This window comes from Salmo trutta, chromosome 18 (genome assembly GCF_901001165.1).
Source record: "Salmo trutta chromosome 18, fSalTru1.1, whole genome shotgun sequence".
NCBI lineage: Eukaryota > Metazoa > Chordata > Actinopteri > Salmoniformes > Salmonidae > Salmo > Salmo trutta.
In genome coordinates this window covers 35,929,927-35,954,166 of record NC_042974.1, presented here as the reverse complement: position 1 = coordinate 35,954,166, position 24,240 = coordinate 35,929,927, and the positions used below count along the sequence as shown (strand labels likewise).

General features: G+C 42.3%; 1 pseudogene; it reads right to left on the bottom strand.

Moving 5' to 3' along the window:
• Window positions 1-1,797: 1,797 nt before the first annotated feature.
• LOC115152669 (piggyBac transposable element-derived protein 4-like) lies at window positions 1,798-5,424 on the bottom strand (annotated as a pseudogene).
• Between the last annotated feature and the right edge of the window lie 18,816 nt (window positions 5,425-24,240).

The window sequence follows — 24,240 nt, the reverse complement described above, 5'->3', positions numbered from 1 at the left end:
GCTGGTCCGCGGAACAACTGCCTTCCCTGAGCACCGGCTCTGCTTTTATACATACAGCATATGGATACATCCCATATATTAATGAAATTACTCCCCTTAGTCCTTCCGCCACCATTGTCTTTCAGTCTGAGTTCCTTGCTTGTTCACGCCCAATAACACCCACATCCGCTCTGGTTTAGATTATAATGGTGGTGGACCCCTTGTGTCATACAAAAAATAATACATTTATTGCATAATTATGTTTCACATGTTGGTCAGTTTGCTACCATCCTTCTTCCTGTTTCCCCCTGACATTAGTATGTTAAAAGGTACAAATGTATTTATGGTCTCAGCTAATATACTTGGCATATCCCCACCTCTCCATCCGGTCAATGTAATAATTGTCCTTATTAGTTCCTCAGCATATCCACTGCACCTAGTTACATTACATTAACTCCCACAGGATCGGTGTGGCAGCTGTGTTGTTACCTACCCTTACCACCTGGGGGCGGACTGTCAGGAAATCCAGGATCCAGTTGCAGAGGGAGGTCTTTAGTCTCAGGGTCCTTAGCTTAGTGATGAGTTTTGAGGACCCTATGGTGTTGAACGCTGAGCTGTAGTCAATTAATAGCATTCTCACAAAGGTGTTCCTTTTGTCCAGGTGGGAAAGGGCAGTGTGGAGTGCATTAGAGATTGCATCATCTGTGGATCTGCTATGGTGGTATGCAAATTTAAGTGGGTCTAGGGTTTCTTGGATAATGGTGTTGATGTGAGCCATGACCATCCTTTCAAAGCACTTCATGGCTAGAGACGTGAGTGCAACGGGCCGGTAGTCATTTAGGCAGGTTACCTTAGTGTTCTTGGGTACAGGGACTATGGTGGTCTGCTTGAAACATATTGGTAATACAGACTCAGACAGGGAGAGAGGTTGAAAATGTCAGGGAAGACAGTTGCCAGTTGGTCTGCGCATGCTCGGAGTACACGTCCAGGTAATCCGTCTGGCCCTGTGGCCTTGTGAATGTTGACCTGTTTAAAGGTCTTACTCACATCGGCTGCTGAGAGTGTGATCACACAGTCGTCTGGAACAGCTGGTGCTCTCATGCATGTTTTGGTGTTAGTTGCCTCGAAGCGAGCATAGAAGTAATTTAGCTCGTCTGGTAGGCTCATGTCTCTGGGCAGCTCTTGGTTGTGCTTCCCTTTGTAGTCCGTAATGGTTTGCAAGCCCTGCCACATCCGACGAGCGTCGGAGCCGGTGTAGTATGATTTGATCTTAGTCCTGTATTGATGCTTTGCCTGTTTGATGGTTCGTCAGAGGGCATAGCGGGATATCTTATAATATTCCAGGTATGAGTCCCGCTCCTTGAATGCAGCAGCTCTACCCTTCAGCTCAGTGCGGATGTTGCCTGTAATCAATGGCTTCTGGTTGAGGCATGTACGTACAGTCACTGTGGGGGGGATGTCATTGATGCACTTATTGATGGAGCCAGTGACTGATGTGTTGTACTTCTCAATGCCATTGGAAGAATCCCGGAACATATTCCAGTCTGTGCTAGCAGAATAGTCCTGTAGCTCAGCATTTTCTTCATCTGACCACTTTTTTATTTTCCGAGTCACTAGTGCTTCCTGCTTTAATATTGCTTGTAAGCAGGAATCAGGAGGATAGAAATATGGTCAGATTTGCCAAATGGAGGGTGAGGGAGAGCTTTGTACGCGTCTCTGTGTGTGGAGTAAAGGTGGTCTAGAGTTTTTTTCCCCTCTGGTTGCACATTTAACCCTCCCATTGTCCTTGTATTCCGTATACACCCCGTGTTGTCCAGGTCAATGTGACCCGCCTTGACTAAACCCCCAATGAGCACAGGTGTGGCAGTATGTGTGTGCACAGCCTTTACAGATATTTTTCTTCCACCTGCAGCACACAGTATGTGTCTTAGAGTCCTTCTTCAGTGGGCATATCTGACACCTTTTCCTCTTACTCGCCCCAGCAGGTACAGTGGCTGGGACAGCTGACTCCTCAGGTTACTCACGAAATGTAGCCCTGGGAACAGCTTTGACGAGTGCTGCAGATGTGTCTGTGCGGGGGAGATGCTCCCATCTTTGGATGAATGGAGTCACGAGTGCCTTTCCCAGCTGCTCCAGGAACACCCTCCTCTTGTTGCGCTTACGAGGCATCCAGCTCGGGATGATCTCTCTCCATATAACAAAGGCATTGTAGGAGGAAACATCAATGATGTTGTGGAAGATGACCAGGAGCCAGCGGGCAGTCATCCTTCTGCAGCTGTACATTCCAATGACCTTATCTAGGTTGTCCACACCTCCTTTGTTGCAGTTGTAGTCTAGGATGATGGCTGGCTTCCTGTCGTGTCTATGGCTAATGTCAGCGGCCCCTGTGTGCAGTGTGCTCAGAAGTAACATATTCTTGTTTTTCTTGGGGAGGTAGGACACTAGAGTGGTGGTGGTTGTGAAGGTGAACCTCGACAAGAACTAGCAGTGCAGCAGTGCAGGCGGGAGCTCAGGCTTGTTCTTTCAAACCATGCCAACCATGGTGACCTTCCTCCTGAGGAGCTACCGTCCGAGTTCATAAGAGGTAAAGAAACTGTCACAGGTGACATTGTGCCCCCTCAGTCCATCTGTCACATCAAGCACAATCCGCATCCCCTGGTTCTTCTCTGGGCCTCCACTGGTCAGCTTCCCGGTGTAGACCTGCATCTTCCAAGCGTAGCTGGACTTGGTGTCGTAGGCCACCCACGACTTGATGCCATATTTCGCTGGCTTGCTGGGCATGTACTGCCGGAAAGGACAATGACCATTGGCAACAAGAGAGTAGCACGGTGGGCAATTATTAGTATCGTTCTGTGTCACACACAGACACAGAAGCAAGCAGTCACAGAGAGAAGAAGCAGCAGTCACAGAAGTCAATGTGTGTACACTCGCTTTTATTTTTATTTATTTATTTATTTCACCTTTATTTAACCAGGAAGGCAAGTTGAGAACAAGTTCTCATTTACAATTGCGACCTGGCCAAGATAAAGCAAAGCAGTTTGACAACATACAACAACACATGGAGTCAAACAAATATACAGTCAATAATACAGTAGAAAAATAAGTCTATGTACAATGTGAGCAAATGAGGTGAGATAAGGGAGGTAAAGGCAAAAAAAAGTCCATGGTGGCAAAGTAAATACAATATAGCAAGTAAAACACTGGAATGGTAGATTTGTAGTAGAAGAAAGTGCAAAGTAGAAATAGAGATAAGGGGTGCAAAGGAGCAAAATAAAATAAATAAATACAGTAGGGGAAGAGGTAGTTGTTTGGGCTAAATTATAGATGGGCTATGTACAGGTGCAGTAATCTGTGAGCTGCTCTGACAGCTGGTGCTTAAAGCTAGTGAGGGAGATAAGTGTTTCCAGAGTCTGGAAGGAGCGCTTACAGTCTAACCAGACACCTAGGTATTTGTAGTTGTCCACATATTCATATAAGTCAGAACCGTCCAGAGTAGTGATGCAGGACAGGCGGGCGGGTGCAGGCAGCGATCGGTTGAAGAGCATGCATTTAGTTTTACTTGTATTTAGGAGCAGTTGGAGGCCACGGAAGGAGAGTTGTATGGCATTGAAGCTCGTCTGGAGGGTTGTTAACACAGTGTCCAAAGAAGGGACAGAAGTATACAGAATGGTGTCGTCTGCGTAGAGGTGGATCAGAGACTCACCAGCAGCCAGAGCGACATCATTGATGTATACAGAGAAAAGAGTTGGCCCAAGAATTGAACCCTGTGGCACCCCCATAGAGACTGCCAGAGGTCCGGACAACAGGCGCTCCGATTTGACACACTGAACTCTATCAGAGAAGTAGTTGGTGAACCAGGCGATGCAATCATTAGAGAAACCAAGGCTATTGAGTCTGCCGATGAGGATGTGGTGATTGACAGAGTCGAAAGCTTTGGCCAGGTCAATGAAAACGGCAGCACAGTATTGTTTCTTATCGATGGCGGTTACAATATTGTTTAGGACCTTGAGCGTGGCTGAGGTACACCCATGACCAGCTCTGAAACCAGATTGCATAGCGAAGAAGGTGTGGTGGGATTCGAAATGGTCGGTAATCTGTTTGTTGACATGGCTTTCGAAGACCTTAGAAAGGCAGGGTAGGATGGATATAGGTCTATAGCAATTTGGTTCAAGAATGTCCCCTCCTTTGAAGAGGGGGATGACATCAGCTGCTTTCCAATCTATGGGAATCTCAGACGACACGAGAGTTTAAACAGGCTAGTAATAGGGGTTGCAATAATTTCGGCAGATAATTTTAGAAAGAAAGGGTCCAGATTGTCTAGCCCGGCTGATTTGTAGGGGTCCAGATTTTGCAGCTCTTTCAGAACATCAGCTGAATGAATTCGGGAGAAGGAGAAATGGGGAAGGCTTGGGCGAGTAGCTGTGGGTAGCTATGTTTATGACATGTATGAAATGGAATCACATTTACCAAGGCCTTGTTCACAGACACAGAAGCAGTCATAGTGTGTACAATCGCTTTTATGACATGTATGTACATGAAATGGAATCACATTTACCTAGGCCTTGTTGGATCGGCCGCTACTACAAAGTTCCCGAACGGCAAGCAATGCAGGCGGCATAGAAGCGTGGCGCCTAGTAAAAGGCCCCTAGGACAGAGCCCAGGGGGGAAGAGCGCTAGACATAGCTAGCTAGATACACTACCTCTGAATGGAACCAGTTGCTCGTCCACTGTCACGTCAGGCCCTGGGTTGTAGAGGAGTGGCAGCCGCATGACCCACTCGTCCCAGACCTCTCGTATGGCTGCCAGTTTGTCCGAGGCACGTCTCGCGGGTCTCAACGCACGGTCGTCGAATCGTAGCAGTCTCGAGTAAGTGTGAAAGCGTTTGAGTGGCATGGTGGCGCGGTGGCCACTCTCTGCATCCCATAGACTAGCTGCAGCCTCGCCTCAGGACCTGTACACGCCTGCTAAGATTAGCAGCCCTATGTAGGCGCGCAGGTTGGTGGCGTCCATCGCTTTCCAGTCGTCGCCGTATTTTTGAAAGCCCTCCAGGTTTGTCATGTCCAGGAAGATTCGCTCTATTGCCGGCGTGATGAACAGGGAGAATGTGGAGGCGATGTCGTGGGCATGGGAAACGGCATACGTTGTGGGCCCCGGGGTCATCTCGGGGCCCTTGTGTTCGGCCACCCTTGCCTGGTCGTGATATGCCGTTACTGAGGACCATTTGATTTTGCCGGTTTTTGACAGCAACGTCTCTTTTTCGGGTTGAGGGATGTCTTGTTGTTCATCTTCTGACGACGATGACGCATCGTGCTCCGGGTTGTATTCCTCCCCGTCTTCATCTTCTGACACGTCCTCCACTTCCTCCTGCTCGGAATCAGAGCAGTCTTGCTGGACATGTGAGAATATCTGTTCCAGAACCTGTTTGGCAGTGAACCGCACGGTCATGGTTTCGGCTCATTGGGTTAAGACCGGACGTGATGAATCCCTGACACTGTTAGTATCTCTTGTTGTTTCCCCACAGCTTACACGTACACATGAATAAGGGCAACGGTTCACTTGTTTACCCCTCGGGGTCAGTCTACGACAGCAGGGCTCCATGTGTCTGGACATGTACGTAGGTGTACTTAACTTGTTTACCCCGGAGGTCAGTCTAGGACAACAGGTTATGCTATTTCTCACGTTGAATAATGTCCCCGATGCCATTCGGTTCACTGATCCACATGGCTGGACATGTACGGACGTGTAATTCACTTGTTTACCCCGGGGGTCACTGGACATGTACGGAGGTGTAATTCACTTGTTTACCCCTCGGGTTTAGTCTACGACAGCAGGGCGCAACATGTATCAGCAGGGCTTCACATACATGGACATGTCTGGACTTGTACGGAGGTGTAATTCACTTGTTTCCCCCTGCGGGTCAGTCTAGGACGGGTCGTGCAATTTTCAAGTTCAATAATATCCCCCAGGCCATCGGGTTCACTCATCCACGTGTCTGGACATGTACGGACGTGTACCCATGACCATATTGCTACCATTTTCTTTCCTACAGCTTACACATGGGTACACAAATAAAGGCACCCGTTCACTTGTGTACTACTCCAGTCAGTCTACCACAGGTTCGACACAGGGGCCTAGGGTCACAATGACCCGAGGACAGCGGGAGGGTTAACATGCTGATAGAAATGAGGTAAAATGGATTTAAGTTTCCCTGCATTAAAGTCCCTGGCCACTAGGAGCGCCGCCTCTGGATGAGCGTTTTCCTCTTTGCTGATGGCGGTGTACAGCTTAGTGCTATCTTAGTGCCTACATCGGTCTGTGTTTCCTGAATATGTTGCTGTGTTTCCGTGGGTCCAAACTGTCAGAATTCTAATTTATGTATTGTTCATCAAATAAAATGTTATTGGTCACATACACATATTTAGCAGATGTTATTGCGGGTGTAGTGAAATGCTTTTAAACTGTAGAATGCTTGTATAATGCTTGTTATCTGTAGGCTGTTTATGTAATAAGCACCCTAGACTTTGATAGACATACAAATTGTTGATTCATGCCTCATTTTCTTCAATCAAGCCTTGTAATTACATTCAACTCAATTTAATTAATATTAGCATGTTTCTATTCTATATGTAAATGAAATAAATTATTATTCCTGACAGTACTCATACGCTGTTACAGAAGATAAGATATCAGTATAATGTTAACACTGAATTAAGTTGAAAATGTACCCAATTTATGGAATATTTTCATACGACAGTCTGAACTTGCCTTGCTCACAAATTACAAATGGTGATGATATTGCAATAACTTTAAAAACAGCTCGCTCAGGCGAGCAAGCAACCTCGCTTGTATTCTTGCCTACTGTGCCAGCAGCATCTTAACATTGTTGTGTTGCTAATCACTCAGTCACAGTGGCATGGGTCACCCTGCATGTGTTCACATTTGAGTGGGAGTGATGGAGATGAGACTGTGATCCTCCTGCTGTTTTAATATCTCATATAGTCATACACTTAAGAGAAACAAATGATCTGCCACAACCAAGTCATCAAGGACCAATACCCCTTTTATATGTAGCTATGAATACATACTATTAAGAGAAGTAAAAAGACGAGACTGATACTCCTGCTGTTTCACTATCTCATGTAGTCAAACACTTAGTACAGGATAACAAGAAAATGTGCTGCAACATTCAATCAACAATCTTCCTACAGTACCAATATCCCTTTTATTCATTCATAACAGCATATCCTCTGATGGCTGGTTTTACAATAGTGTTTTATTTGAACACTGTTTCAGCGTTTGAAATCAGAATTATATTTGATGGGTGTAAATGGCTTGCTGTCACACAGTGTGCTATGAAAATCAAGTATATTCTGGGAGACTGTTAATTATGCTGTCATCTCAGGACATGAGTCCCCTATGAAGGCGTGCTGTTTTTAGCAGTCTGGTGGAGTGTTTGATGGCAGGGGCGAGCATTGCCACCAAAATCCTTTGAGTCCATACAGTCTTGGAAAAAAGGGTTCCAAAAGGGTTCTTCAGCTGTCCCCATAGAGAAACCCTTTTTGGTTACAGGTAGAACTCTTTTAGGTTGTAAAACCCTCTGTAGAAAGTTCTACATGGAACTCAAAAGGGTTCTACCTGGAACCAAAAAGTGTTTTTCAAATGGTTCTTCTATGGGGACAGCCAAAGAGCCCTTTTAGGTTCAAGATAGCAATTTTTTTTTGAAGAGTGTACGGATACGGTCCACATAACTTGTGTATGTGTCTGTCTGTGTCCTCACATGCACATTTTGTGTGCTCAAACTACCACTGGTCATTGCTAGCTTGCCAGCTAACAAGAAAAGTGAGGTTGCACTTCAATCTAAAATATAAAACTAATTGACATTTTTGGTCAAATTAGTTAGCTGGCTAGTTGACTTTTACAAACATGGTAGCCACAGGAGCTACAATTCTTAATCACACCAAAAATTAGAGCACATACACTGACATTTGATCAATTTAAACCTCCTCCAGTGTCAGTGTGGAATAAATCCCTAATATCAATGTACATTTGATTTTAAAACCATTTAGCAGAACGATTAACTTTAAAGTCAAAATTATATTTAGAAGAAGGATTAAATTGATCTAAGATTAATTTAAATTAGGTTTAGAATTTGGTGCAACAATATTAATAGATACACTTTGATTTAACCCAGTTTAAGAGTTAATCCATGTTTGTGCAACTCACTCTCGGGGTTATAGGCCTAGTTAATTGGTCTGCAACCTGACTAGGTGTGTGCATAAAATGTGAGAAATCAGCATATGCGACCAGGTGTTGACTGCATGTACCCAGGCAACAGCAACCTTAACTTGGTCCAGGGAAAGCTGTGTCGCTCTTGACCTCTTAGTTGGCCAGCACAAACAGATTATTGTTGTTCAGTTAGGGGTTACGAAAATAAATATACGCAAAATGGAAAGTACAAACGGAAAGCCTGCCCAATACCTCAGGCCACTAAACAAACCAGCAGCCTCATGGCTTTGCGCGCTGGCACTCTGACTCACGATCACCCTAATTGGCAGCACCTGTGTCCTTAATAAGGCTGCGGACCTGGACCCGTTTGATGCTGCTCCCTGGGGGATGGAATGTGGAAGTGGTAGCTTTAGTGTGCTGTAAGTCGCTCTGGATAAGAGCGTCTGCTAAATGACGTAAATGTAAAAATGTAAATGTCTAAAGTACCTAACTTATTCCATAACACTCTCAAGGATGAATCTCAACCAATGTAACATTTGAGAAGGAGGGGTAGGGAAGAGATTGGAGAGGAGTGTTTCAAGTAGTCTACATGTGGATGAATTGACCTTCAACAGATACTATGGTTGATTTTCTTCAATAATCAGACCTTTTTATTGTTATTTTTTTATAAATCTTGGGGATGTTTTTTTTTAACCTTTATTTAACAAGGCAAGTCAGTTAAGAACAAATTCTTATTTACAATGACAGTCTAGGAACAGTGGGTTAACTGCCTTGTTCATGGGCAGAATGACCGATTTTTGTCAGGTCCACGATTTGATCTAGCAACCTTTCAGTGACTGGCGCAACACTCTAACTCTAGGCTACCTGCCATCCCAGTCTTGACCCTTCACCATGTTCAGCTGAGATGGCCCTCGAAAAACACATGGGTCCTAATTAGTGATGCACGGATATGACATTTTTGGCCGATACCGATATCCAGTATTTTCCTTGCCAAAAAAAACCCCGATACCGATACCAATAACCAATATTTACATTTTAGTGGACTTTTAAGCATTCTCGTACAGTTAAATAGTTAACACACACACACATGGACACAGCGGTCTAAGGCACTGCATCTCAGTGCAAGAGGTGTCACCACAGTCCCTGGTTCGAATCCAGGCTGTATCACATCCGGCCATGATTGTGAGTCCCATAGGGCGGCGCACAATTGGCCCAGCGTCGTCCGGGTTTGGCCGGGGTAGGCCGTCATTGTAAATAAGAATTTGTTCATAACTGACTTGCCTAGTTAATTAAAGGTTACACACACCACACTGAACAAAAAGTTATTTTGTTGGCATTTATGTATGTCCCCATTAACAGTAAAACATAATCAAAACCTCCGGTCACAACTTGCAGACTTGTTTACGTGCAGCTGTGCGTTTTTGTTGCCAACCTTACTTTGCTACCTGACAACTTTACGGTTTTTACTTTTTAATTACAGTTTATATTTTTTGTTTTTCCTTCACTCAACTTTTTTTCCTTCACCTTTTTCACTCCGGACGTTTTATCTGGACATGGTTCGTCAGGACTTCCAATAGCCAAAGCTAAGTAACATTAACATGATGCCTTCTAATTGCAGTCGCTGTACTCATAATATGCAGGAGAACGATCGCCTTACGGCGAGGATAGCTGTGCTGCAAGCCCAGCTTCAGATGCAATCGTTAGGCAAGGGTAATTTCAGTGTAGGAAAGGATGAAACAGCGTCTGTGCCACCTGTAAGTACAGATAGTAACGTTAGTATAAATCCCCTCGCACGGTCCCCGAAGCCGGACAACTTTCTGGAGGGAAATGCTGTAGGAATACTCAACCGGTGTCGCTCATTCAGCCCGACAGAAACTTTCAACCGGTTCTCCCCATTAATGCCAAGGTAATGTAATTCATTGCCCTTGACAATCAACCGTTCTCTGTCGTGGGGGATGTTGGCTTTCGCAACTGGTCGAGCACACACTACCAAGTGCGCTATTTTTCAGATGTTGCCCTACCGGAGTTACACAGTGATAGCGTCACTGCTATTAGCTTCACAACATACTATGGAACGCCGTTTGGGTCTTTGCGTGTCAAAAAAGATACACGTCAAATAACACTATTTGGCAATAACTGTAAGGACCGACGCTGGAGTCGAGAAGAAGGTACAGGGAGTCAAACATTTAATGAGGAACACACAAGGAACAAGACAGGAACAGCGTCAGCACACGGGTAACAAAATTACATACGAACGTTAATGCGGAAGCGAGGAACAGAGCTGGGGGACAGACAGATATAGGGAAGGGGGGAGAGTGAGAGCAAGTGTGACAATAACACTATTTGACGTGTTAAATAAGCTTTTAATTTGACACGTCAAATAACACAGTTCTATTATAGAATGTTGTGTGTTCTGAATTTACACGTGCATGCCAAGAACCACCACTACTATCAGTAGCACTGTCAAAGCTGTACAAAAAAAGAGGTCTGCAAATAAGCAAACATGGGCCATGAACGATGTGTTTACAATACCACGTTGGTAATAAATAATTATTTGTTCGACCGCAACTGCTGAGGTAGCTAGCTAGCTTTAGCTTGGTACCTAGCTAGCACCAATACAACCAGCCTGAAAACAATGACCAGTAGAAACAGCAGTCATTTTCATTATTCTTAGCAATGATTTAGGAATCCTTGTGAGTAAGTATTAGTTAGGTTGCCACTTGTTGTTCTCCTGTTGAAATTGAACTATAATTCATGAAAATAAATAGCTAGCCAGCTACTGAACACTGTTGCCCAACGCTTACGTTATAAGCAGCCAGCTCGCTTCATCTGGCTAGTGAAGCTCGACCTGACCGGGTTATGTCTTGTGAAGCTAGCCACAATAAGGAATAGGCACAATAGTGGAATTTGCACTTTTCCTTCAAAATAAAAGTACCTCTTTGAAAGTGATGCAGACGATTACAATTGGTGGAATCATGTCATATTTAGACTAGATAATGTTAAACAAGGTTGGAATGGGAAGCAATGAAATGAGGTATTAGTCTACTCGGTGACACCCACAGAACACAACTGTTAATGGATTTCGCCTTTGAGTTGTCTCGCTGAAATCTTCTTACTCTTTCAAATGACTGCTCGACTTGTTGACTGTTCGATTCACACAGCAGACATTGGGGGCTAGGTTAGGAATACCGTGTTACACGTGTAGCGCATTATTTTACTTGATGTCATTATATCATGTACCAACGTTATATAGATATGCATGTCAGCTTTGACATCGGCATTAAACTAGACATTGGGCCGATACCGATGTTGGCATTTTTAGCCAATATCGTCCAATTCCGATATGTTCACCGATATATCATGCATCCCTAGTCCTAATGATCTTATGGAGAAATCTCCCAAGTCTTCTGTGGAAAACAGACCCATGGGATAGACGTAATCAATCAGATGTACTTTTCATTGTAATAGTCTGAATGAGTGTAGAGCAAAACCTTGGCTGTAGTCTGGTGTCGATTACTTGAGCTTCAGTTAGTTTGGTCCTGAAATTCCCTAGAGCTAAATATTGATTGTAACAGGCATGTCGAGTAAGCCTGTAGCTCCCAACAGCCTCCCCACTGTTTGTCACTAACCCCAGTAAGACAAAGAGAGAGTTTGTGTGTGTGTGTGTGTGTGTGTGTGTGTGTGTGAGAGAGATTTTGTGAGTGCGGGAAACATGCATGCGTACACGTGTGTGTGCGCGTGTGGAAGAATCACTAGCATGTTTCTGTCCTTTCATGACTTTGCGGTTGTGAACAGTTATGTCAGCCGTGTATTGATGTTGTGCACAGACTTTTCATGAGGCCATCCCCCAATGCCATTTAGTTTGTATTACATTCACATTCTAGTGTAACGATGTGAGGGCTAAAAAGTACAGTGTTGTAGGATGTCCATATGTCAAATAAGTCAGCTTGTTGTAACATAAACACTAATTTGAAGACGTTGCATAGCAGAGTCCCTTTATCCTGTTGTGACAACCTGTAAATAAAATCTCGAAATGCCTGGCACTCTTTTTAACATAATTCTGCTCAGGCAGACTGAGCAATAAACAATTACTGTACTGTCTCACTCCTTCTTACTGACACAATGCCTGCGTGGTAGAATAAATTATATTGGCCCTTTGCCCTTTGTTTGACAACATGGAAGTGTATAGACAAATCTCTCTCCAACGAATGTACTATTAATCTCAATGCCAAAAACGTTATATCGTTAAACTTAATAAAGAGACAATATCCAGACATATGGTGACCCCATTTTTTAAATTCCTGATATGATGGAAACCCAATATTCAAATAGGCATATTTGAAATTTGCCAGAGTTTTTTCGTGAGTGAGGGGAAGCCAAAGTAAATATTTTAGGTGTGCAATACTATTCTATCCTAACCTATTCTATTCTATTATATTCTAGTTTATTCTGTACTATACTGCATTATTCTGCTGGAGTTGTCCATCGACCCATGCGGATCCATCCGACAAGCCATCCACACACACACACACACACACACAAACACACACACACACACACACACACACACACACACACACACACACACACACACACACACACACACAGTGTTTTGGCCACAGCCACAGGGTTCTATACAGTACCAGCGAACTCTGACGTGGCCAAAACTTCTCTTTCTCATGGGTTTGTACTATCTATAGTATGACAGCATCAGCAGTTAGCTACCAACAGCTGGCAGTCATTTGGTTAGTTTTATCAGTGTTATTTAGATGGTAGCTCTATAGCTAGCTAACGTTAGCATAGAAGTGTAGTGTTGCCTGAAGAAGTTGGTATGCTTTAATTTGGCAAAAAAATGAAAGGCACCTTGTGTGAAAAGCTCTATGAGAAAAAGTGAAAAAGCTTGGGTTGTACTCTGAATTACCTAAAATGATACATTCCAAATTGGTCTTTCACACTCAGGCCAACCCAAGCTGTACTGTGCAAGTCGGCTAAAAGCAGGCCTTGTACATATAAATGAGCATGGCTTGTACATATAAATGAGGCTGTCAACTGACTCAGAAATTCACAGGTTTAAGATGTTTTATTTTTAAGTTTCCGCTCACAAACTCACACTTTTGAAATAGAAAACCAACAAAATTCCATAATAATGCTTGAACCACATCAGGAGACCATTTTTGAGGTCTGGGAAAAATCTTTGAAATGTTTTAGTCTATACTGAACAAAATTGTATATGCAACATACAATAATGTCAAAGATTTTACTGAGTTAAAGTTCATATAAGGAAATCAGTCAATTCAAATAAATTCATAGGCCCTAATCTATGGATTATACTTGACTGGGCAGGGGCCTGGGAGGACACCCACTTGGCAGCCAGGCCCAGCCAATTAGAATTCGTTTTTCCACACAAAAGGGCTTTATTACAGAAGGAAATAATCCTCAATTTCATCTGCTGTTCGGGTGTCTGGTCTCAGACGATTCTGCAGATGAAGAAGCCGGATCCAGAGGTCCTGGGCTGGCGTGGTTACCCGTGGTCTACGTTTGTGAGGCCGGTTGGACATACTGCCAAATTCTCTGAAATGACATTGGAGGTGGCTTATGGTAGAGAAATTAACATTCAATACTCTGACAACAGCTCTGGTGGACATTCCTGCAGTCAGCATGCAAATTGCACTCTACCTCAAAACTTGAGACATCTGTGGCATTGTGTTGTGAGACAAAACTGCACATTTTAGAGTGGCCTTTTATTGTCCTAAGCACAAGGTGCACCTGTGCAATGATTATGCTGTTTAATTAGTTTGTTGATATGCCACACCTGTCAGGTGGATGGACTATCGTGCCAAAGGAGAAATGCTCACTAACAGGGATGGAAACAAATTTGTGCACAAAATTGGAGAGATATAAGCTTTTTATGCATATGAAACATTTCTGGGATCTTTTATTTCAGCTCATGAAACCAACACTTAACATGTTGTGTTTTGTTCAGTATACTGTATATTTCATAGTATTTTTTTTCTCACTTTCACTTAGCTATTTAGCGAATGAATACAGCTAGCTAGTTTAGCCTACTCAAATACCCGGCTCAAACAGAGAGGGATGCTATGTTAGCTAGCTGGCTATCCAACACTGGAACTTTTCCAAGTCAAGGAAAGCTTTTGGTTTAATTAATTTATTGCCACTGGGGCCTGCCGGTGTAACTGCTGAGCTGCTGACTGTACATTGAACTGCATGATGGAGGCGGGTTTACTAATGCATTAGTTCTAGTAGCTATGTTGACTATGACACTATATGGTGACAACAATGTAGGCTGTGCGTAGCGGTTAGTGGTTATGATATAAAGGTTTGGCTTGGAAAGTTTTTTTTGCCTGGTCACAGACAGCTGATGTGTTGTGCACAAGTCCACAAGCGAAGGGAAAAGGTGAAAGGAGGAGAGCGTGTAAATGAAAGAAGGAATTATGACTGTTTGTGTGGCTGCTATGAAAGTTTGATCAGGGGTGTTTTTATTCCGCAGATTCTGTTGAAAAACATTTCTTAAACGGAAGCAAATGCAACATAACAGGGATAAACATACCTGAATTTGTCCAATAGAAACGCTCATTTGCAACTGTTGAACTAGTGATTACACCCTAGATCAGCTAGATGCAGGCAAGAGTGTGCAAGGCGATTGCCAACAAGGGTTTTGCCACCAAGTACTAAGTCATGTTTTGCAGAGGGGTCAAATACTTATTTCCCTCATTGAAATGCAAATCATTTTATAACATTTTTGACATGCGTTTTTTTTTGTGTTTTTCTGTCTCTCACTGTTCAAATAAACCTACCATTAAAATTATAGACTGATCATTTCTTTGTCAGTGGGCAAACGTACAAAATCAGCAAGGGATCAAATACTTTTTTTCCTCACTGTACATTGTAAACTTTCCTTCATAGGCTAGGTTGTAGCAACCTCATGATAGGTATAGGGAAAACTCTAGTATCATGTAGTAACCTAAAACTATTGATATTACATTGAGCTGGATGAATGGAATATGAATGACATTCATTTAATATCCTGTAATAGAAATAAGGCCATGCTCATAAAATGGCACCGACCGCCACTGTTTAATACACATATAAGTGAATTTGACCCAATACTTTTGCTCCGCTGAAATGGGGGGACTATGTACAAAAAGGGCTGTAATTTCTACACGTTCACCACACATAAATGAAAATACCCTCAAATAAAAGCTGACAGTCTGAACTCTAACTTCATAGTCATTGTTTGATTTCATATCCAAACTCTTGCAGTATAGAGACAAAATAAGAAAAAATGCATTACTGTTCAAATAATTATGGAGGGCACTGTATATAAACCAGTAAACTACAACTTCAGAAGACCGGACTCCCCAAACTCACTGACATCAAACATGTCACCATTATTTTCCAGAGAGGAAAGCTGATGCCCGTTGATGGGCCAGACCAGTTATTCAAACATCCAACCATCAAAAAGCTTTGGAAGAAGTTGCCCCTAAGCACAGATTTAGGATCAGCTCACCCTTCCAAAATCCCCACTGTAACCACTGTAACCACACACTCTTATGATGCAGCATGTGTCCCTAACCAGAAGAAACATCGCTTATACAATTTGCTGTGTCATCAATAAAATGGATTGGAGCAGAATGGCTTACAATATAAAAGGATGTATCCACGGTTGTGGTTTGTGTCACTATTACACCGTTTTTACCCATTTTGAAAGTAAACATTTGCTATTCGTTTTTTTCCTCAGTACAATGCATAATACCCATGGATGCTTTAAATACAGAAATGTTCAAATGATATACAGTAATACATTGATTTTCCTTGTGTAGAATGAAATCAATGTTTAACCCTGACCTGGGGTGCATTCATAATAAAGGGATATTAATCATGAGAGTTTAGACAAGGGCGAGCATTAAGATTCTATTCTTCAGCAGCAAAATGCTCAAACACTGACTACCCACTTATGCACTTCAAATAAAACATAGACTGTATTCACAGTGTTATTTACCACCTACTGTACTTCACCACTAGAGCAGAAGTAAGGCTTTCATCTCTAAGCACAGTGTGGGTCCCTACTATCTGATATAAGCTAATCATATGTCATTTCACCAAGGGCTAACATTTTATGGCAGTCAATTTCACACACTAATCTGGAGCAGGCTGTTTTCTGAGGCCTGTTCTTAGCCGGTGTTCTCAGATAAAGGCTGACCCCCAGGATTGGTTTCATTTAGATAAGCAGTGGGGGGCAGACTTATAGGGAGAGGTTCACTACACCATCTTGACCCTCATCAGAGTCAAATGGAAGTGCAAACTGAGAGGAATGCAGCTTTTTGATAATGTGAAGGTTGATGTGGACTAAAGAGTTTATACTATTTGATATTTTTCTTTAAAAAATACTGAGACATACAGTGCGTTCAGAAAGTATTCAGACCCCTTGACTTTTTCCACATTGTGTTATGTTACTGCCTTATTCTAAAATGGATTAAATAGTTTTTTTGTCCTCATCAATCTACACACAATACCCCACAATGACAAAGCAAAAACAGGTAAATTATTTTTTTTATGGCAAATGTATTAAAAATAAAAACTGAAATATCACATTGATAAGTATTCAGACCCTTTACTCAGTACTTTGTTGAAACACCTTTGGCAGTGATTACAGACTTGAGTCTTCATGGGTATGGCGCTACAAGCTTGACACACCTGTATTTGAGGAGTTTTTCTCAATCTTCTCTGGAGATCATCTCAAGCTCTGTCAGGTTGGAGGGGGCGCGTCGCTGCACATCTATTTTCAGGTATCTCCAGAGATGCTCGATCGGGTTTAAGTCTGGGCTCTGGCTGGGCCGCTCAAGGACATTCAGAGACTTGTCCCGAAGCCACTCTTGCGTCGGCTTGGCTGTGTGCTTAGGATCGTTGTTCTGTTGGAAGGTGAACCTTCGCCTCAGTCTGTGGTCCTGACCGATCTGGAGCAGGGTTTCATTAAGGATATCTCTGTACTTTGCTCCGTTCATCTTTCCCTCGATCCTGACTAGTCTTCCAATCCCTGCCGCTGAAAAACATCTCCACAGCATAGTGCCAGGTTTCCTCCAGACGTGGCATTCTGGCCAAAAAGTTCAATCTTGGTTTCATCAGACCAGAGAATCTCGTTTCTCATGATCTAACAGTCCTTCAGGTGCCTTTTTGGCAAACTCCAAGCAGGCTTCTGTCTGGCCATTCCACCATTCTTTTTTTATACATTTGCAAAAATGTCTAAAAACCTCTTTTTGCTTTGTCATTATGGGGTATTGTGTGTAGATGGAGGGATAAAAAATATATATTTTAGAATAAGTCCATAGCGTAATAAAATGTGAAAAAAGTCAAGGGGTCTGAATATGCCCTGTATGTAACTTTTTGCGTGTTTTACTTTTGGTTTTGTACACCAGCTTCAAAAAGCTGAAAATACAATGTTTTTGTTTATGGAAAAGATATTTCACAGCAGTTTAGATTGTACAATGATTCTCTACACTATACTTGCTTGTTTTTTTGTTGTTTTTTTTCAACCAGGAAATAGTAGCGAAGACAAAAAAGATTCATCAAACTATTTGGTGTGTCATCATAGTGGTCTCTGACTTGTGGTCAGACTCGCTCAGGTGGAACAAACTTAAACTTACACCTTTTTTCAAAGCTGAATTGAATGTCATTGAGTTCATTTACATTCACATTAATAATTTAATATTAAATTGATTATGGCAGTAGGAGTATGGACATAGTCAGGCAAACACCTTATCTTAATTGGAGTTAGGTCAAAATCAATGTAAGCATAAGCTGATTAAAACACCTGGTTTTCTGAGCAATCTTTCAAATTATTAGGACATGTAAACAACTTAATTGGCTTTCCAGCTGTGCATTTGATCTGCACATGTGCCAGCACCGGTAGTGCAAACCTCCTTCTTACACGCAAGTGAAGTGAGTTTGGAAAAACTGAAAGTATGCATCTTAGAAATAGTTTTCTGTCACGTCCTGACCAGTTTAGGTATTATTTGTATTGTAATTTGGTCAGGACGTGGCAGAGGGTATTTGTTTTGGTTGGTTCGGGGTGGTGGTTTGATTAGAAGGGTGTTTGTTTTATTATTTCTGGGTTTTGGGTTATGTTCTATGTTTTTCTATGTTATCTCTAGTTTAATATTTCTAGGTTAGGTATTGGGTGTTGGACTCTCAATTGGAGGCAGGTGTTTGTCGTTGCCTTTGATTGAGAGTCCTATATATAGGTATGGGTTTTGTTTGTATTTTGTGGGTAGTTGTATTTCGCACTGCTGTGAGTATTAAGCCTGTGAAACTGTCGTTCTTTGTTTTCCTGTGTTCACATTTATTTAATAAATTATAATGATGAACATGCAACCCGCTGCGCCTTGGTCCTCTCTACCCAACGACAGCCGTTACAGTTTTCACATACATACCCTATATGTCAAACTTTTGCTTCACAAAAATATCATGGTCACTGTGGTAGAATTTTTTTTTTAATTGCCAATTTTCTGCATTTATCAAATGTCCCATCAGTTAGCCTGATTTGAGATGTGTCCATGTAAACAGGATTATTACGGAAATTGTTCTTCTTGCAAAGCATGTAAACGTTTTAAATGAACTATTATATTAATCTGACTATCCACAACAATCTTATTATTGTGTGCATGTAAACGTGCTCATTGAGAAAACTGAAAGGTGTCATGTTATTAACGGAGCGCCAAGTCTTGGTTCAAAAGGCTCCTTAACAGCTTCAACCCCCAATCCATAAGACTGCTGAACACTTAATCAAATGGCTACCTGGACTATTTGCATTGACCCCCTTACTTTACTATTGTTTATTATTATTTTTTGCACTGATTCTCTTGCACAGGTTCGATGTACACTCACTGGCTCTAACCACACGCACACACATACTACACTGACATTCCAACACACACACACACACACACACACGCGCGCGCGTATATTGACACCACACACAGACACACATTCACATTCCTTCACACTCTTCAAATACACTGCTGCTACTCTCTGTTTATTATCTATACATTATCACTTCATGCCTACCTCCAGTACATCAAATCAAATAAAATCACATTTGATTTGTCACATGCACCGAATACAACAAGTGTAGACCTCACAGTGAAATGCATACTTACAAGCCCTTAAGCAACGATGCAGTTAATACAAATAAAAAAAGTAAGAGATAAGAAAAACAAATAATACATTCGACCTCAATTACCTTGACTAACCTGTACCCCTGCACACAGACTCAGTACATACATGGACTCAGTACATACATGGACTCAGTACATACATGGACTCAGTACACACATGGACTCAGTACATACATGGACTCGGTACACACATGGACTCGGTACACACATGGACTCGGTACACACATGGACTCAGTACATACATGGACTCGGTACACACATGGACTCGGTACACACATGGACTCGGTACACACATGGACTCGGTACATACATGGACTCAGTACATACATGGACTCAGTACACACATGGACTCAGTACATACATGGACTCAGTACACACATGGACTCAGTACACACATGGACTCAGTACATACATGGACTCAGTACATACATGGACTCAGTACACACATAGACTCAGTACACACATGGACTCAGTACACACATGGACTCAGTACATACATGGACTCAGTACACACATGGACTCAGTACACACATGGACTCAGTACACACATGGACTCAGTACATACATGGACTCAGTACACACATGGACTCAGTACATACATGGACTCAGTACATACATGGACTCAGTACACACATGGACTCAGTACACACATGGACTCAGTACATACATGGACTCAGTACACACATGGACTCAATACATACATGGACTCAGTACACACATGGACTCAGTACACACATGGACTCGGTACCGGTACATATAACTGATAGTTACTCCCCAATACGGCTCCTCCTATAATCTCTCTCTCTCTCTCTCTATCTCTCTCTCTCTCTCTCTCTCTCTCTCTCTCTCTCTCTCTCTCTCTCTCTCTCTCTCGAGTAAAGAAAGTATTAGAACCCTACCTCCAGCTTTGCAACAGTTTAAGAAGGAAAGCTTGAGGAAGAAAAGGTTTAAAGTGAAAAAAAAAAACACTTGGATGTTTGAACTTATTTTTAAGCCATAGAGAATTGTAATTGTTTTTCACCAGCCTATGGCCAATCAATTCTCACTGTCAGAACTCTTATTGTGCTTGAATTAGTTGTAGTGTTTGGTGTCATGGGGAGTTTGGCAGCCTGAAAACTCTGTGGGGAGGAGTAGGGGTGATTATTTCACAGTTTGAGGTGCCAACGTTTTGGCCGAACAAATCCACCCTGTTCGATTTCTGAAGGAAATGTCTGCTGCAGTTGTTTAATTTCAGGTGATTTAATGTTAACTGCACTGCACAGTTTATTCGTTCCACTAAGGACATTTCCTCATGGGGGTCTTTCTGTTAGCTAGCATTAGAGGTGAGGTATGAGGGTCTTGTTTAGTGCCAGTGCTATTTGAGCTTTACATGACGGATGGTGACAGCAAATGCAATTAGGAAGCAGAGAACACTTTCCTTCCTAAAGCACAAAGCACTGCTGCAATTTGTGCAAATATGCTTGACAAGAGGTATAGGATACCAAAAAGAACAAACTGTTAGGTTCTGAACAAACAGAGTAAAAACTCAAATGAACAACTGGGTCATACAACTACAAAGACAAAGCAAGATTCAACAAGCACATATATTTGTGACCTCCTACTAGGAGTGGTCAACTCCTTACACATCTAGACAGCCAATACATCTCTGTTGCTAGGCAGGAACTTAATTGGTTCCTCTCACTTGTGTAGTCATGGCCTTGCCTGATGCTAAAACCTTTGAGGGCGTGGAAATGTATGTGTGTGAGGTAGGACACTGTAGTAGGAGGGTCGTTGTGGTGGCCCCTCTGGGCCCCCTCTCAGAGGTTTCTTTTCACTTCATCTGTTGACTTGATCTCAAGCCGAATTCCTGCGCCTCCCTAATTCCTTCCTTATCAGGAACTGAAACAAGACTTTTGCCCTTTGCCTCTGTCCTTAGGAACAGAATATGAACTTCTTGCACTTCCCCTTGTCTCACTCAGTAACTTTCTATACACCACATTCCTATCCACCCTTGATTGACCCCCAATAAATACATTCCTTATACATGTAAAGTAATCAATAAGTTATAGCATGGTAACATGAATTAGTATATTTCAAGTAAAATCCAACAAAAAAAGGAGAAACATGGTAAAAGTGGCCAATAATAAAAAACACTATAGGTCCTTAACCCTAAAAGCGCTTACATACAGTACAGTATTTATTAACTTAAAAGCGCAAACTGTGGTAATTTTTCTCTTAATTTCTCTTGTATCACAAATGAATGGTTTAAATGACCCCAAATAAACATTACATTTTAGCGTTTCCACACCATTTACAGTCATATTTTATGTTAAAGAATGTATGTTTTTGTTTGTTTTCATGTTTTGAAAAGGTACTCTGATCAATTTCATCCACAGCAACTTGGCATGAAAGTGTTTCTGTTGTGTTTCTGTGATACTCAGATGCTGAGAAATTGTCTATTGAGCTAATCTGCAGCCTGGTCTCATAGACTAGGCGTAATAGGGAAACTGCCCACTCTCACTCACTGGCCATGATGCATTCATTTGAACCTCTTCTCACGCTCTCACGACACACCTCTTATACACTATACATACAAAGTATATGGACACCCCTTCAAATTAGTCTATTTCAGCCACAACAGTTGCTGACAGGGGTATAAAATCGAGCACACGGCCATGCAATCTCCATAGACAAACATTGGCAGTAGAATGGCCTTACTGAAGAGGTCCGTGACTTTCAACGTGGCACCGTCATAGGATGCAACCTTTCCAAAAAGTCAATTTGTCAAATTTATGCCCAGTAGGACCTGCCCCGGTCAACTGTAAGTCCTGTTATTGTGAAGTAAAAACATCTACGAGCATCAACGGTTCAGCCGCGAAGTGGTAGGCAACACAAGCTCAAAGAACAGGACCGATGAGTGCAGAAGCGCGTAGCGCGTTAACATCGACTGCCTCTAGAAGCAACGTCAGCACAATTGTTCGTTGGGAGCTTCATGAAGTGGGTTTCCGTGGCCGAGCAGCTTCACACACCATGCGCAATGCCAAGCATCGGCTGGAGTAGCGTGAAGCTCGCTGCCATTGGACTCTGGAGCAGGGGGATGGATCACGCTTCACCATCTATCTGACAGTCCAACGGACGAATCTGGGTTTGGCAGATGCCAGGAGAACACTACCTGCCCCAATGCATAGTGCCAACTGTAAAGCTTGGTGGAGGAGGAATAATGGTCTGGGGCTGTTTTTCATGGTTCGAGCTAGGCCCTTTGTTCCAGTGAAGGGAAATCTAAACGCTACAGCATACAATGACATTCTACCCGATTCTGTGCTTCCAACTTTGTGGCAAAGGTTTGGTGAAGGCCCTTTCTTGTTTCAGCATGACAATGCCCCCTTGCACAAAGCGAGGTCCATACAGAAATTGTTTGTGTGATTGGTGTGGAACAACTTGACTGGCCTGTAAACAGCTCTGATCTCAACCCCATCGAACACCTTTGGGATGAATTGGAACGCCGACTGTGAGCCAGGCCTAATTGCCCGACATCAGTTCCCAACCTCACCAATGCTCTTGTTGCTGAATGGAAGCAAGTCCCCTCAGCAATGTTCCAACATAATAGTGGAAAGCCTTCCCAGAAGAGTGTGGGCTGTTATAGGAGCAAAGGCCTTCCCTATTAATGCGCATGATTTTTGAATGAGATGTTTGACGAGCAGGTGTAGTATAGAATAGTATATGTACAGCAATAGTTAAATAGGATAGGCCTTGACTATAATACAGTATATGCATATGAAATGGGTAAAACAGTATGTCAACATTATTAAAGGGACCAATGTTCCATTATTAAAGTGACCAGTGATCCATGTCTATGGACATGTACTTATTGCAGATGGGCAAGATAATCTACACACAATAAACATTTACTAATATTTACAAACTTACTGTGTTGACCTAGAAAGAGCTAACAGCAGATAATAGCTCATTATGTTATTTAGCTTGGGTAATGATGCTACATTGTGTAGGGCTGTTAGAGTAATTCTGATTCTACTGGCTCTGCTTTTTCTTTGTTTATTTTCTCAAAGGCCCAGTGCAGTCAAAAACTGTCCTTAATGTTTTGTACAGTCAGTGTATATTTCCACCCTCTGAAGTTGGAATAATACGGTGAAATTGTTAAACGGATGATTAGGCCCTTCTAGTGTAAGAGCTGTTTGAAAAGGCTGTTTGAAATTTCTGCCTTAATTTCTGTCCTTAATGTTTTGTACACTCAGTGTATATTTCCAAACTATAAGGTTGGAGTAATACTTTGAAATTGTCAAAATGTTGATAATGCCCTTTCAGTGTAAGAGCTGTTTGAAAGGCTGCTGGAAATTTGGTGACATCACCAAACAGTAAATTGGTTAATAGACCAATAAGAAAGACAGTTCCAAACCCCTAGCTTCGCTAAAACCATTGACAAGTGTGTGCCGTTTTCAAGAACAGTTTTGAAGAGCATAGTCAGAATTATATATATTTTTTATTATTCAATGCAAAACAATTGCACACATTTAGTTCTATCATCAGTTATACAGCAAGTTACTGCATGCGTTTCAGTAAACATCAATTGGTCATATCATTTCAGATACGTGAGGGTAGCCTCATGATATCTAAATATCGGTCACCATTAATTTGATATAAAATAAAAGTGAACTGTACCTGTGTCACACCCTGATCTGTTTCACCTGTCCTTGTGATCGTCTCCACCCCCTCCAGGTGTTGCCCATCTTATCCTCTGGGTATTTATACCTGTGTTTTCTGTCTGTCTGTTTCCAGTTCGTCTTGTTTGTTGAAGCCTAGCAGTGGTTTGTGTCTCAGCTCCTGCTTTTTACAGTTTCTCTTTTCT